Raw genomic sequence first — 14,809 nt, forward strand, 5'->3', positions numbered from 1 at the left:
TCTGATATGGCATCAAGTATCAGAGGGGTAGCCGTGTTAGTCTGGATCTGTAAAAAGCGACAAGAGTCCTGTGGCACCTTATAGACCAGTGTTTCTCAAACTGGGGTCGCCGCTTGTGTAGAGAAAGCCCCTGGCGGGCCGGGCTGGTTTGTTTACCTGCCCCGTCTGCAGGTCCAGCCGATCGCGGCTCCCACTGGCCGCGGTTCACCGCTGCAAGCCAATGGGAGCTGCTGGAAGCGGCGGCCAGTATGTCCCTCGGCCCATGCCAGTTCCAGCAGCCCCCGTTGGCCCGGAGCAGTGAACCGCAGCCAGTGGGAGCCGCGATCAGCAGGACCTGTGGACAGGGCAGGTAAACAAACCGGCCCGGCCCGCCAGGGGCTTTCCCTACACAAGCGGCGACCCCAGTTTGAAAAACTCTGTTATAGACTAACAGACGTATTGGAGCATAAGCTTTCGTGGGTGAATCTGAAATGGCAGCTGATCCAGACACAAATGAAGCATAAAACAGGGGCGAGGGGGTTCATCTTTAAAGGGTCATAGCCATGCTGGCTCAACTCCCATCTGGTGCAGAATGGGGCTGAGGTGCTCCTTTAAAAACAGGCTCCATAGATGGCTATCTATTTGGTCTATGTCTTACCCCATGCCCCAAACTCTGCTTAGCTTGTGAGATGTGATAGGATCTGATTTCTTAGTGGCTTAGCCTCAGGCACTACTTCAAAGCTTGTTTGTGGGTTAACCGAGACAATCTTCTGTTCTCTACAGGAACGTTTCATATAAACTTTACAAATCTGCTCTGTTACAGTCTGAGACGGCTGTCGGCCCGGGTCTGTTTTTGTGCTCTCTCTTCCCTCCATCACACAATCTCAGGACATCTGACTTCAACACTCCCCACCCTCGAAGTAACTAATGAGATTACAGGCACATTAGAACATCATAGGTCACTCGCTACCAACATTATGACAAGTGTCGGTTCAGTATAAATTACCTCGTGGGCACATTTTGTAAAATGTTTCATTATTTTGTGCGGCAGCTTCAATAGCTGCGATATGGGACACATCTCCCATTAGTAGCGCACAATATATTTCCTTGTCAGTTAATCTTGAAAGCTGGCTACACTTCCTCAAGAAGACTGGAACTTTCATTTCCTTCTAATAAATACTTCACACTAAATACATTATTGGCAGAGATGTGTCAGTAATTGAATGCTTATCGCCTCATTCTATCCATCGCCTGTGACAAAAATGTTTGCTGCATGCAATACAGAAGGAGACTAACTAGGGGATATGGGAGTAAATTGAAGAAAGGAACAGTGAGTTGAATCGACACGGAGACCTTCCTGGCAATGAGATCTCCCATGCTGGGGTATTTAAAGCTAGACTGAACAGAGAGCCAGAGGGTGTGCTGTAGGAAACAATGTAGCTGGCTGGAGTACAGGTACATTTAGGGTATGTCTGTAGAGCCCTGCGCGGATACAAATTTATACCTGCAGATGCAGATATCCACAGATATTAATCATTATCTGTGGAACCGCAGGACTCTCCTGGGAACTGCAGCAGCGAAAGGAGCAGAATGTGGGGCAGCCGCTCCCAGGACACAGCGTCCTGCACTGGCAGCTTGTCCAGCGCGCTGTGCCACCCCCAGCCCCGCCCACTGGGGCGGGCACCAGGCTCACCGGCAGCTGTCCCTAGTTGCGCTCTTGTGTTCAAGCAGTGCGCACGCCCCCAAACAGGAGACACAGACATCTGTGTGGAAGAGATGGGGGCAGGGCTGGGCTTGGTACAGCCGCAACAGAGGAGCTGCCAGTGTGAGGTGCTTGGTCCTGGGAGTGGCAGCCCCACGTTCTGCTCCTTTTGCTGCTGCAGTTCCCGGGAGAGCCCCGCGGTTCCACGGATACTGATTTATATCCATGGATATCCACATCCGTGGGTATAAATTTGTGTACGTGGAGGACTCTATATGTCTGCACTGCAATGTAAGCCCATGTTTCAAACTCAGGCTCAAGCCTAACCCCACTTCTGTCTACACACAAATTGTGCTGACCCAGGATCCCAGGACCCCATGGGGTGAAAAGTGCAAGCCGGGACCCAAGTTTCAAGTCTATTGCTTTGCAGTGTAGATGCAGCCCCACTGGACTTGTGCTCTGGGAGTCCACCAAGAGTATCTCATGGACTGACTTTCTTTGTCTTCTGGACAGTCACATTTGGTGGACAGTCACATTTTCCCACACTGCACCATGAACAATGGGTAGAGTGGCCACATTTCGGGAGGACTCTAGGAAGTCTGGGATATGGGTGATTGGATTCAGGCCTGCCTAATGCAGTGTAGATGCTGGAGCCCCAGGGTTCAACAACTCCTAACCTAGGGTTACAAGTGAGTGCAGGGCCAGCTCCAGGCACCAGCGAAGGAAGCAGGTGACTGAGGCGGCCAATAGAAAGGGGCGGCACTCCATCCATTATTGGGGCGGCACATCCGGGTCTTCTAGGGTGTCCAGATGTCCTGATTTTATAGGGACAGTCCCGATATTTGGGGATTTTTTTTAATATGGGCTCCTATTACCCCCCACCCACTGTCCCGATTTTTCACACTTGCTATCTGGTCATCCTAGGGTCTTCGGCGGCAATTCGGTGGCGGGTCCTTCATTCCCTCTCTTCCTCTTCGGCGGCACTTCAGCGGCTGCTCAATTGGGTTTTTCTTTTTTTTTTCTTCGACACTTGGGGCGGCAAAAAACCTGGAGCCAGCCCTGAGTGAGTGTAGAGGCTCTAGCCCTAGGTTAACAAACTCAGGGGCTGCCAACTCAAGTTCTACTAACCCTGGGCTTACATTATAGTGTAGACATACTCTTAGTGTGCAGGAATAGATTAGTATCCCTAAAAATAATCGAACAAGGTGTTGTTACAACAACAACACTTTAAATAGTTCATAAGCCATCTAGTATTGTATATTTAGAAATTGCCAGTAGCCAGCTGAAGCAGCAATATGCAGCTAGCTAGGTCTTGCGTATTTGTGCATATTTCACAAACACAGTTAATTAGGACCCAACTGTGCTCTAGTAGTTTCTTCGTCTTGTTTGGTTGTGTGAAGTGCATTGGACAGAACAATTAACCTAATACATCGTTTATGTTTTTTCAAATCAATGACTGTGCAGAATTACCCATTTTACGGAAATGTGTACCTATATCTCTGTAGTTTGTACTGCACCCATCAGAATAGCTCAGCAGCTTATGTAGTGTTTCTTAAGCATTTGATTCAAAGCAATTATCACACTACTGCTGTAGTGTAGCCTGAGTGTGGGAAGAAGGGAAGGCGTGCAGAGGGGCATAGGCTCATCAGAACAAGGAAGGAAAAAAGAAAGTTAGTAGGAGTCCATTAAAATATAAAAGAATGCCTGAACTTTTGATGGTAGAATACTAAGAAGAAAGATCATTTAAATTACTAGAATGCCCAAAACAGCTCCTATAAAATTACCTACCTTGCAAAGAGTAGGAAAGCTTATGATTGCAATCCCCTTATTAACATCACCCATCTCTCCAGTGCAGAATAAACTTCTTAAACTCAAGCAACCTTCACAGCTAAATTAAAGCTCCCACACAGAGTAAGACCCTCTGAACAGGTGTATGTCTAAATGAATCTCTGAAAGTTAACCAGTCTTTTAGAGCTGAAGTGACATACAGCTAGGCTGAACTCCCAGACTACAGTGAACTTCACAAGGACTAAGCAGGCTTTATAGTCCCTTAACTACACCATGTGGTAGGTCTTGGCCAATCAGCCCTCTCCACATGACTCATAATGGGGATTTAACACAAATAATCCAATTAACCCTTTCACAGACCAATCCCCTGGGCTTCACCATTCTCTGTTGTTGCACGCAACAGTACAGCAATATAATCTCCTTGGTCTCCAGCTATATCAGTTCACACTAACCGAACCAGCTGTAGCATTTTTTGGGTAAGGGTGAGAAATATTTTTTTTACCACCCACCCCACATAACTGATTCCTGTCTCATACCACAATTGACGAGCTGATCCTGATGGGGAAAGTCACATAGAATTTAATAGGGACAAAACTAGTCACTTTCTATGGACATTATTCCAGGGGCAGCTTTAGCACGGATTCATGGATTCAGTGGCACCCACAGAAATCATGAACCAAGGGTGTAAAAACACTGTGGGTTTTTTTGTTGTTTTTGACACTCCATTGATAGGTATCCGCGGCATCACGCTGTCAAACCTGAGCGGCGCTGCCACCCTGAGCCAAACTTGAGTGTGGAAGGACAACCCTTGGGAGTTGTCCAGTGCAGCACTCACCCCACAGCAGTGGCTCCTGCCCACAGGCCTGGCTCCCCGGTTCTGGGTGGTGTGACCTGGTGCACAGGATCACAGTGCCACTCAGGTTTGGTCCAGCCACCCATCTGTCACAATGGAGAGGGCTGATTGGCCAAATGTAAGTAGCGCTGCAACCCCATGCACCAGATCACAACGCCACTCACTCAAATTTGCAGAAACTGCTGTCTTCGTGTCCATGATGCTCCAGGAGGGGCAGCAAGCAAACAGTGCCCTTAGAAACAATCCCTTCCCATGGGGCAGGCTAGCTCTGCACCGGACTCTATGCAAGCCACAGAATATAATAGTGAATGGTTTCATTTCTATAGGAACATGGGAGCATGTATAGTAGGGATCTAATATTTTTCTAGTAAGCTTTTCAAGGCTGTGGTTGCTGCACAGGGCCTAGCACAGTGGAACTTCAATCTCAGTGGAGGCCCTCTAAGTGCAACCGGAAGCATTCTGTGATGGGGGGAGGGATAGCTCAGTGGTTTGAGCACTGGCCTGCTAAACAGAGGGTTATGAGTTCAATTCTTGAGGGGGCCATTAGGGATCTGGAGCAAAATCAGTATTTGGTCCTGCTAGTGAAGGCAGGGGGCTGGACTCACTGACCTTGTAAGGTCCCTTCCAGTTCTAGGAGATTGGATATCTCCATTAACTTCAGAAGGAGTTTGGAAGTGATTATTGAATCAGAATCTGGCCCAAAATGAGGCTAGAAACATTTAGGTCCTTTCTTCAACTCCTCGTGTTGTTCTCTTGGGATAACCACTGGGTGATTTTAAACATACTTGTATTTCCCAAGATGAAAATCTCTCTATTTCTCGATTTATCTTAGAGTTTTATACGGCCACCCATCACCCTAGTATCTGCGCCCCCTGCACATAAAATCAATAGCAATTTTGAAGTCCCGCTCTTCCTACTTTGTCTTTGCTCCCTGTTACTCATTTTGACAGCATCATGGTGCGTTTGTAGTCTCCTGTGCTGTGCCCACTAGCACTGCTCATTGTGCTGGCGGATTTGGGAAAGGAGGTGATTCAGACTGAAGTCAAGAGGCCTAGCAAGTGCCATTTATCCTTTTAACTGCAACCATCACTTACCCCTCTGGGCGGCACAGGTTTTGCTTCCAAGTGCAATGAACATTTCTGTCAATTGGAAAATGCTTTCCATTGGCACAGGAGGCGGGGAGCCTAGCAGGTGGAACGCTTCTTCACCTCCTTGGGAACCAGTGTTTACAGCTGTCACTTTGCACCACTCTAGCGAGGTGTTTATCAGCTCAGTTCACGTTCAGCCACCTGTTGAGCCTAAGCAGCCTTAACACCCACGCATTCATATAAGCTAGCCTGACTTGTGCATTCTTTCTGTGTGATGGGGGTGGCTGTGTGCGTAGCTAGGAGAATAATTATCCTTGCTGAGACCAAGGAGGGCAATTCATCATGTCAGGCCAACAGTGTCTCTGTATAGCACAGGAAACCTACATAACTGAGCAGTGAAAACTAAGCATGGAGTGTAGTGAATTTCCCCTGTGATTGTAGAATTTGGGGTCATTATCCCATGTTTTCACTGAATGCCGTGGACATATTTCCAGGCTAACAGATGCATCATCTTGGCTTTATTTCCATCTGCCTGAAAAATAGAGAACTTACAGCATTTCACCAAGCTTGCAGAGCAATGAAATAAATAATGTGAAATGGTCTTTTCTCTAAATTCTTCTTGCATAGAGGTTATGTGTAATTATCTGCTTTGATGTACTACATATGGAACTGTATTTATTTTTATTATAATGAGGAACGGTACACTCCTGTTGTATGTATTAGCATACTGTTGATGGTGTGGCGCTGGTGACTTAGGAAAACTGTGGGCCTATGTATCAACTAAGGGGTATGGCTACACAGCAACTAAACACCTGCTGTTGGCCCATCTCAGCACACTTAGTCTTGCAGGGCTGGATTGCGGGGCTGTTTCACTACTGTATAGACGTCTGGGCTTGGGCTGGAGGCCAGGCTGTAGGACCCTATGAGGTGGGAGGATCCAGCAGTCTACACAGCAGTGAAACAGCCCCGCAGCACGAGCCTGGAGAGCCCGATCACTATGAGACTTTGTTACGTTGAACAGAAGTTTTATAATAGGCAAAAGCATAAACTTAGGTTATCTGTAGGGTGACCAGATGTCCCGATTTTATAGGGACAGTCCTGATTTTGGGGTCTTTTTCTTATATAGGCTCCTATTACCCCCCCCCCCATCCCTGTCCCGATTTTTCACACTTGCTGTCTGGTCACCCTACCTATCTGTATCTTTAGTATCCTTCGCACTGTGCAAATATCTCTTGCTTCATTTTCATTTAATTAACAAAGCCAACATAAGTTTACTATGGGATCAGACTGAACATGGTCTTATTGAGTAAAGGAGGGGAATCTGAGGAGGAACGGACTTGTGGATGTGGTATGTTCCTTTTGGAACACAGGAACTTGGATTTTCTCTGACATTATGGCAAAAGGGCTCCACTTACTTGGTATCAGGAGGGACTGGGCTTTCCAAGGGGACTGTTTCAACTCTATATTGAGGCTGGTGAAAGTCTAAGGAGCTACTAAGCAGTGTGGTTAGCTAGTTAGAGCCACAGCTGGCACCGGGTTAATGTCACTGTTGTTGAACAGTCTGCCCTGAAGTGGAACCAACGGTCTTGGGATACTGACAGGAGTGACGGATGGAGATTTTGTGTTAATATGTTATTTATCATGGTAAAGGCCCCATGAACATACTGTACTGTATTTGCTTTTTTTTTTTTTTTTGGTCTCTGCTGCTGCCTGATTGTGTACTTCCGGTTCCAAATGAGGTGTGTGTTTGACTGGTCAGTTTGTAACTCTGGTGTTCGTAACTCCGAGGTTCTACTATAATAGATATTGTTTGGTCCCAGATAAATCTCCTTTTATGTTATGTGTGATCAAAAAAATACTTATGTTGTGTTTTTCTAAAGCTCATTGGGTTCCATCTGTTATAATCATCAACAAAGATCACTTTAACTCTCGTAGTTTTAGGGGACATCACTTGAGTGGTCTGAACCAGTAGCGGAAGCTTTCATAGAATCATACAATCATAGGACTGGAAGGTACCTCGAGAGGTCTTCTAATCCACTCCCCTGCAGTCCTGGCAGGGCTAAGTATTATCTAGACCATCTCTGACCGGTGTTTGTCTAATTTGCTCTTAAAAATCTCCAATGATGGAGATTTCACAACTTCCCTAGGCAATTTATTCCAGTGACTATCAGGACAGTTAGGAAGTTTTCACTAATGTCCAACCTAAACTGCCCTTGCTGCAATTTAAGCCCATTGCTTCTTGTCCTATCCTCAGAGGTTAACAAGAACAATTCCCCCCCCCCCTCCTCCTTGTAACAACTTTCTATGTGCTTGAAAACTGTTATCATGTCCCCCTTCAGTCTTCTCTTCTTCAGACAAAACAAACCCAGTTTTTTCAATCTTCCCTACTAGGTCATGTTTTCTAGATCTTTAATCATTATTGTTGATCTTTTTTGGACTTTCTCCAATTTGTCCACATCTTTCCTGAAATGTGGCACCCAAAACTGGACACATACTCCAGTGGATGCCTAATCAGCACAGAGCAGAGTGGAAGAAATACTTCTCCTGTCTTGCTTACAACACTCCTACTAATACATCCCAGAATGATGTTTGCTTTTTTTGCAACATTGATACTGGCTTTATGAATACCCATTTTACAATTTGATTGTTTTTAATGTCTAGTTGTATACCAATCTACAAATAACAACTCTTAGATGTTATCTAACATTTTACAAGCCTGATTCCCAGCTAGTGTAAATCACCAGAGCTTCACTGAATACTATGGAGTTACACTAATTTAAACTAGATGAGAATCTGTTCCAACATCTCTAAAGTGGGCCACAATCAGGGCCTAATTAATTTAAACTGTGCACATGCATTTGTGCAAACAAAAGCACACACATCATTTACATGTCTAATAATTGTGACTGCATGTGGAACAGTTAACTGCATGAGCAAATGGCAATTTGCACAAGCAATTGGACATTTCAGGGGGGGGAAAACCACCCAGGTCTGCATGTACATTCACAGTGCTTGCATGGACAAATTTCATTCACAATATTACATGCACTTTTACATGTGCGAAACATAACGGACAATTATGAAATCAGGCTCTATACTCTTAAAAAGGCACTCATGAAATTGTTCTGGATAAAATAACAACCAAACTGGAAATTTTCCCCAAATTAAAACCAATATTACTTTGAAGTACGAAAAAGTTTGATAACTTTATTTTTAATATAGCTTTTGGCATTTGTACAATTCCTGGTGCCAGCTCTGAGCAGAAGCACTGAAATAAAGTACAAACATCTGCTCCATGATGAAATGTCTAGCCACAGTAGAATTTGGAAGCAATGTGACTCTTAGGAAAACACATATTGCATATGATTTCCAGCTTAATTTTGCAGATTTAAGTTTAGATCCATAATTTTTGAGTTTCATTCACAAGTAATATAAATACATATTGGATTCTTGCACTCAGTGTTTATAGAATTTAAACCATCTTTGATTAGTGTTGTAATGCCCATCTAATTTGTCCACTCTGTGTTTGTCACAGCAGGTATACAATATTCATGGTAGACAAACAAAGAAGTTGGTTAAAAAAAACATTAAATACTCTTCCTGGAAGGTTGCAACATAACAGTACTTTATTTCTTAAAATCTAGAACCTTAACACACAGGAACCAAAACCAGAAAAAGTCAAAGCAGGGCGTTCCAGAGGCAGAGTAGCACAACTCACCCTACTACATTCTAGGTTGCTTCTTTGCAGACTCAGTGCCTCAGTACCCAGATCTCATGCCTCCCTACAGAGCCCCCAGCCTGCAGGCAGGACCAGGAAACTGCTTACATTTAAAGTGGTAGCTTGTAATTTTTCAATATACCACATACTGGTGTGACTGTTCCTGGGCTGCCCAGGAGTATGAGTCACCTTTTGTTACCCTCCTCCCTCCAGAGAGAGACTTGCTTGTGCTTGGGATGTCAGTTCCCTAAAACTACCAGCATGTTAGCTAACAATCTCCTCTGGGCTAAACCAGCCCTTACTGTGCCTTGCAGTGTAACAACAGGTACACCCCAGTCCTCAAGTCCCTTCAAAGCATTCATCTGTAGTGTTCAGCCCTTTATCAAATGAACACTCACAGAAATACCAGGTCAGCTGACCCAAAGGGAACAGTGTATCTGTATGATTCAACTTAGGATCAGCACCTCGATTAATACCACAGTATTGAGATATAGTTATAATGAGATGAGAACAAATGTAAGTTCATTATCAAAGATCAAAATTTAGGAGATAATGAGTAAGGATAATGGAAACAACAGGTTATATATAAATCACAAGTATAACATGCTTTCTAGAAACTAAACAGGCTAACAATCTGCCTCAATTTATCTCACCCCAAAGGTCTTCTGCAGCATTTCAGCCAGGGCTGGTTGTGATCCTGTTTTCATGAACGTAATCACACTGCCCAATTACTTCCTAGGTACAGAATAAAAGGGTATCTCTTTGCCTTTTTATATTTCACAAAGTGCATTGTTTCCCCAAAAGGTGTCTTGTCTCCCTGCTGACTTCACATCACCCTGTTGACTTTGTATGTAAATGGGACTTTCATTGTGTTGGCTTCTAATGCTCAGTTAACATGTGAACCAAGAGAACATAAGAATGGCCATACTGGGTCAGACCAAAGGTCCATCTAGCCCAGTATCCTGTCTTCCGACAATGGCCAAAGCCAGGTGCCCCAGAAAGAATGAGCAGAACAGGTAATCATCAAGTGATCCATACTCTGTCACCCAGAGTGATGGGTGAATATACATCCTTTGTCTGGCAGAAATCTTTTTGTCATCCCTGCCTTGATACAGACTTCAGGAACATATTTTCATTATGCACACATAACTCCTTACATAGTATCTCTACATACATTTCACAATGATGATAATGACCAGCATGAGCCCGGCTTTCATTTAAGATGTTACATGACACTCCTTGGTGAACCAGAATGTACATACCAGGACCAAGATATTCCTGTAACCCCTTCGCCAGGTGGCACAATTATGCTTTAGGGTCCCAACAGAATAGAAAAAAACACCTCTTTAGATCTTTCAGGGGCATGACCTTGTCCTGGTGGACAGAGGGTCAAAAAAACCAAGACATGTTAAACCTTTTTTCCATGACAGTTTTTTGTTCATAGAATGTATTTATCTTTGACACCATATTTCAGCATTTTGGCTTTTGTTCAGATGAAGAAAATCAGTTGACAGCAATAGTTTCAGCACTCAGACATTTCAGCTATCACCTTCTAAGATGTTTCTGTAAAGTCACCACAAAGAAACCAATCCCTCAGTACAACAGAAAGAAAGAAAGAAAGAAAGAAAGAAAGAGAAAAATTAATTTGCTTTTGGAAACTGTGGCTCCACTCCCATACACACTGGGCAATAAATTAATGCAAATTTCTGTGTTGCCTTTAATAAATAGAAGCGAAGGGGAAGGACAAAAAAGCTGCAGAGTCTGGATATGTTTGGGAATGCAAGGCTCCAGCCTCTCGCTGACCTCTTCAGGCTATATAGAGAGACATTCCCTCTTCATTCCTCTCTGACCACTACCAGAACTGGCAGCAGGGCTGCATTCACACAGCGTTGTCACTGTCCTCCACAGACCTCTGTGACCCTTCTGAGGGTTTGTCTAGAGTTTGAAATGAGTGATGTTTGAAAACTGGTTAGCTAATGTGTTAATTAATACATTTTATACACTACTTAGCACCCAGTGTAGACAAAGTCCGTGCTCTTTGAAACATGTTGTGACACTGGCAGACCAGGTGTCAGTTCTTGCCAAGGCTTTAGGCCCCAGCTGAGCACTGCCAAATTCATTTCTGGAAACTAGTCTGTTTCACCTGTGTGTGTGTTAGTATGGTTCAGATGAGTATTGAACTTATAACAACGTGTTTAGTGTTTAGACTTTATAGAATGTTTGTAAATTGCTGCATGTATTAATCTCACTTATAATATCTTTATCACATGCAATAAGGCAATATTTAAGTTTTTGCTTTATAGCTATAAAAAATGTTTGCTCTGAAACTGAACCCAGTCAGCAGGGATTGTCTCATGCCCATCAAAAAGGACTATCAAAACTAAATGGGCCATTGTGAAACATCACAATACAAAGACTTTGTTAATTGCCCCCTCATACCTTGAAGATGCTACATGCAAAAGGGCTTGTTCCATCAGCTTGAATTCTGGAACAAGGAAATAAAAATAGCTGACAAGAAAATCGTTCACCTCTTGTGCATGTTGGACACTCACAAGACTAGAGCTATGAAACAGAAGCAGAGATTCCCCAGATCCTCAACCTAGGTTAGTCCCTAAAAGAACTTTAAGAGCTGACAGATTGCTACAACTCTGTAACCTTTTAAAACCATAAACTGTAACGTATTTGTGTATATATGTTTGCCTGTTTTAATCTTGTAATAACTCTCTAATTTCTTTTCTTATTTAATAAATCCTTAGATAGTGTACTATAGGATTGGCTACAAGCATTGTCTTTGGTGTGACATCTAAAGTACAAATTGATCTGGGGTAAGTGACTGGTGTCTTGGGACTGGGAGCAACCTGAATATTCTGTGTTCTTTAGTGTATAGCAACCACTTATCACTGATTCGAGCTTGCCTGGGTGGTAAGATAGACTGGACTGTCTGTGATCCCATGGTAAGACTCTCATAGTGCTTCAGGAATTCACATTTGTTACTGGGTTGGTGAAAGCTAATTGTAGAAGACACCACCAGTTTGGGGTCTCTGCCCTACTTCTTGCAATCTGCCCTGACATTTGCATTCACAGTTGTGAGCCACTCCAGACAGTGTGATGTGTTAGACAATATCACTGTCTTTCCCTCTAATTGGTGTTTATTAATGTGATCATTAAGAAATATTATCTCACACATTTTAAAATACCACTCGTTTTCCTACCGTTGATAAGACCTGATGCGACCCATAGAGTGTGCAGCTATAATTCAACATTGGCACAAGCATCAGGAGCTTGAGTCTCTTTTTGCTGCCTACAGGCACAATTCCGGGGGGAAAGTATAGTTTAGGAAAACTGTTGGATGTTGGATGGTTTCTCCCTCCCTTTTCCCTGGTCATACCTCCTTTTCTGTGCAGCATATTAACCATATAGATATTCTGCATAGGGGGCAAATGTAACCATGCATGGTGGGGAGTGTGATGGGGTGTGCCTGAAGGAGTTAATGTGGGCCTCAGAGGTGAATTATGCTACCTGGCTGCATGTGGAGGGAGAGCCAGGTTTAACTACTCATGAAGCCCAGCTGGGCAGGAGCAAGCTGATTAGTATAAAGCCAGGAAGTGGAAAGCAGAAGAGGGCTGCCGTCACTCCTTAGAGGAAAAAGTAGTTGGCCAGGGACAAGGAGGAGATCCAGGGGGAGAGTAAGCCCTGGAGTCCTGGCCTAGGCTAGGGAGTCTGGCAGGAGGCCGAGAAGGGTGAAGTACCCTGGGGAGCAGAGAAATCTTCTGTGGTAAACCCAGAGATAGGCAAGGAGATAGAGAGGTGGGGTAGGAAGGAGCCCAAGGAAACAACAGCAGCATCTGAGACTGAGCAGACCTGGATTGCTAGTCATGGGGTCCCTGGACTGGAATCTGGAGTAGTGGCAGGCCCGGATTCCCCTACCAGTGACCTGGCCAGACGGCTGAGTCCTGAAGATGAAGCACCCCAAATCACAGAAAGAGAGAGTGGGCATAACACGAGCAACCGATGAAAGGGGACACAAGATGGGGTGAGAGATAATTCCCAGACTCAGCCACACAGAGGCACACTTACATGAGTGTCAGGTTTTCCCCACTGTTTGGATGCCCTATGTGCAGAACAAAGGGATGCAGAGGTCATTGGGGTTATATTTTGGTGATTGGAAAGTGTCTATGTCTAGCTCCACTGCAATAAATACAGAGGGGTTCGCTCATTTCTGTACCATATTCTGGTTCGTTCACAAGATTATGTAAGAATTTTGGAACTGAGTTTGGAATTGCTCTGGGCTGTGACACGAACTCAATTACTGCCTCCTGCATTCCCTCTATCTGCATGTCTACATTGTGGAAATGAAGACAGGTTTGTGATCCCTGGTACAGTGGATCATGCACTTAGGATGGAGAAGATGAATATCTAGAATAGAAAGAACATCCTCCCCAGGGCTGGTGCCTCAGAAGCATAACTGCAGAATGTGTTTGGCCACCTGGAAGACACCAGGTTATCAAGACCTGCGTGTGCAGTTAATTATGAAGCCATGGTGCCTCTGAAAAATGTAAAGATCCCCAAGGATGCATAATGCAAGGTCAGAGAGCTCACCTTCACAGCTGCCATTAACAGGAAGTAAAAGAATTTTTTACCTGTTTTGTTGAGTTTACCAATCTAAGGGCCAGATCCTCACCTGGTGTGAATCAGTGTTGCTCCATGGGCTTCAGCGGGGCTAAGCCAATTTACATCAGTTTGGGATTTGGCCCTGAAAGTTCAGAAGGCAAACTCTTCTCCCATGAAATATGCATGTAAGTAATTATGTCTATGGTTACATCCAGGGAGCTGGAACCCTTGAGTTTGAATCTCAGCTTTAAATAAGTACTAAGGACTTCAAGATTTGTCCCTTAAAAAATAAAGAAGCCATCAAATAGTTAAAAACAATGCCCGCTACAGTGCAAATGCTGTTGTTCCAAACGAGGTATGTGATGACTTGTCCAGTAAGGGTTGCTGAGTAAGTCTCCCAAGGGTATACTCTCTGTCAGGCTATGTCTACACTACAGAGCTTTTAGCAACCTGACTGTGTCGCTACAGCCGTGCCGCTAAAAGTCGCTCAGTGTAGCCGCTGTTTGTCAGCTCTCCTGCCGACAAAAAACTTCCACTCCCAACGAGTGGCGTTTGCATTGTCGGCAGGAGAGCGCTCCTGCCAACAAAGCGCTGTGCACACTGGCACTTGTCGCCGGCAAAAGGTTTGTCTTTCAGGGGGCGGTGGGGTTAACACCTCTGAAAGACAAAAGTTTTGTCATTCAATTGCCAGTGTAGATGAAATGCAGTTAAACCACTCAGAGAGTAGTAAAGGGATACTGTAAAGTTAATGGCCAAGACCCCCACAGGCCATTTGGCCCCTGCAGAGCAGGCAGCTAACAGTTTTCTAAGTTCCAAACAAAGAGACTGGGTGCTGGAACAAGGCTACGGGTTACACAGTTGGAGTGTAAAAGGATAGAGGCTCTCTATGGTTAGAAGAAGAGGCAAAAAGTACCTGTTTCTTGGGTAAGGGGGTGAATTGCCTTATGTGGGATTTCAGCAGAAGAGATCAGCCTACACACTGTTTGTTCCTGCTGCTGTTTGAGGGAACAGGACTGGTACATACTTTGTAAATAAATACAAATAGATACAAATACTTTGTAAATACACTC

The sequence above is a fragment of the Emys orbicularis genome, chromosome 6 (genome assembly GCF_028017835.1).
Source record: "Emys orbicularis isolate rEmyOrb1 chromosome 6, rEmyOrb1.hap1, whole genome shotgun sequence".
Classification (NCBI taxonomy): Eukaryota; Metazoa; Chordata; order Testudines; family Emydidae; genus Emys; species Emys orbicularis.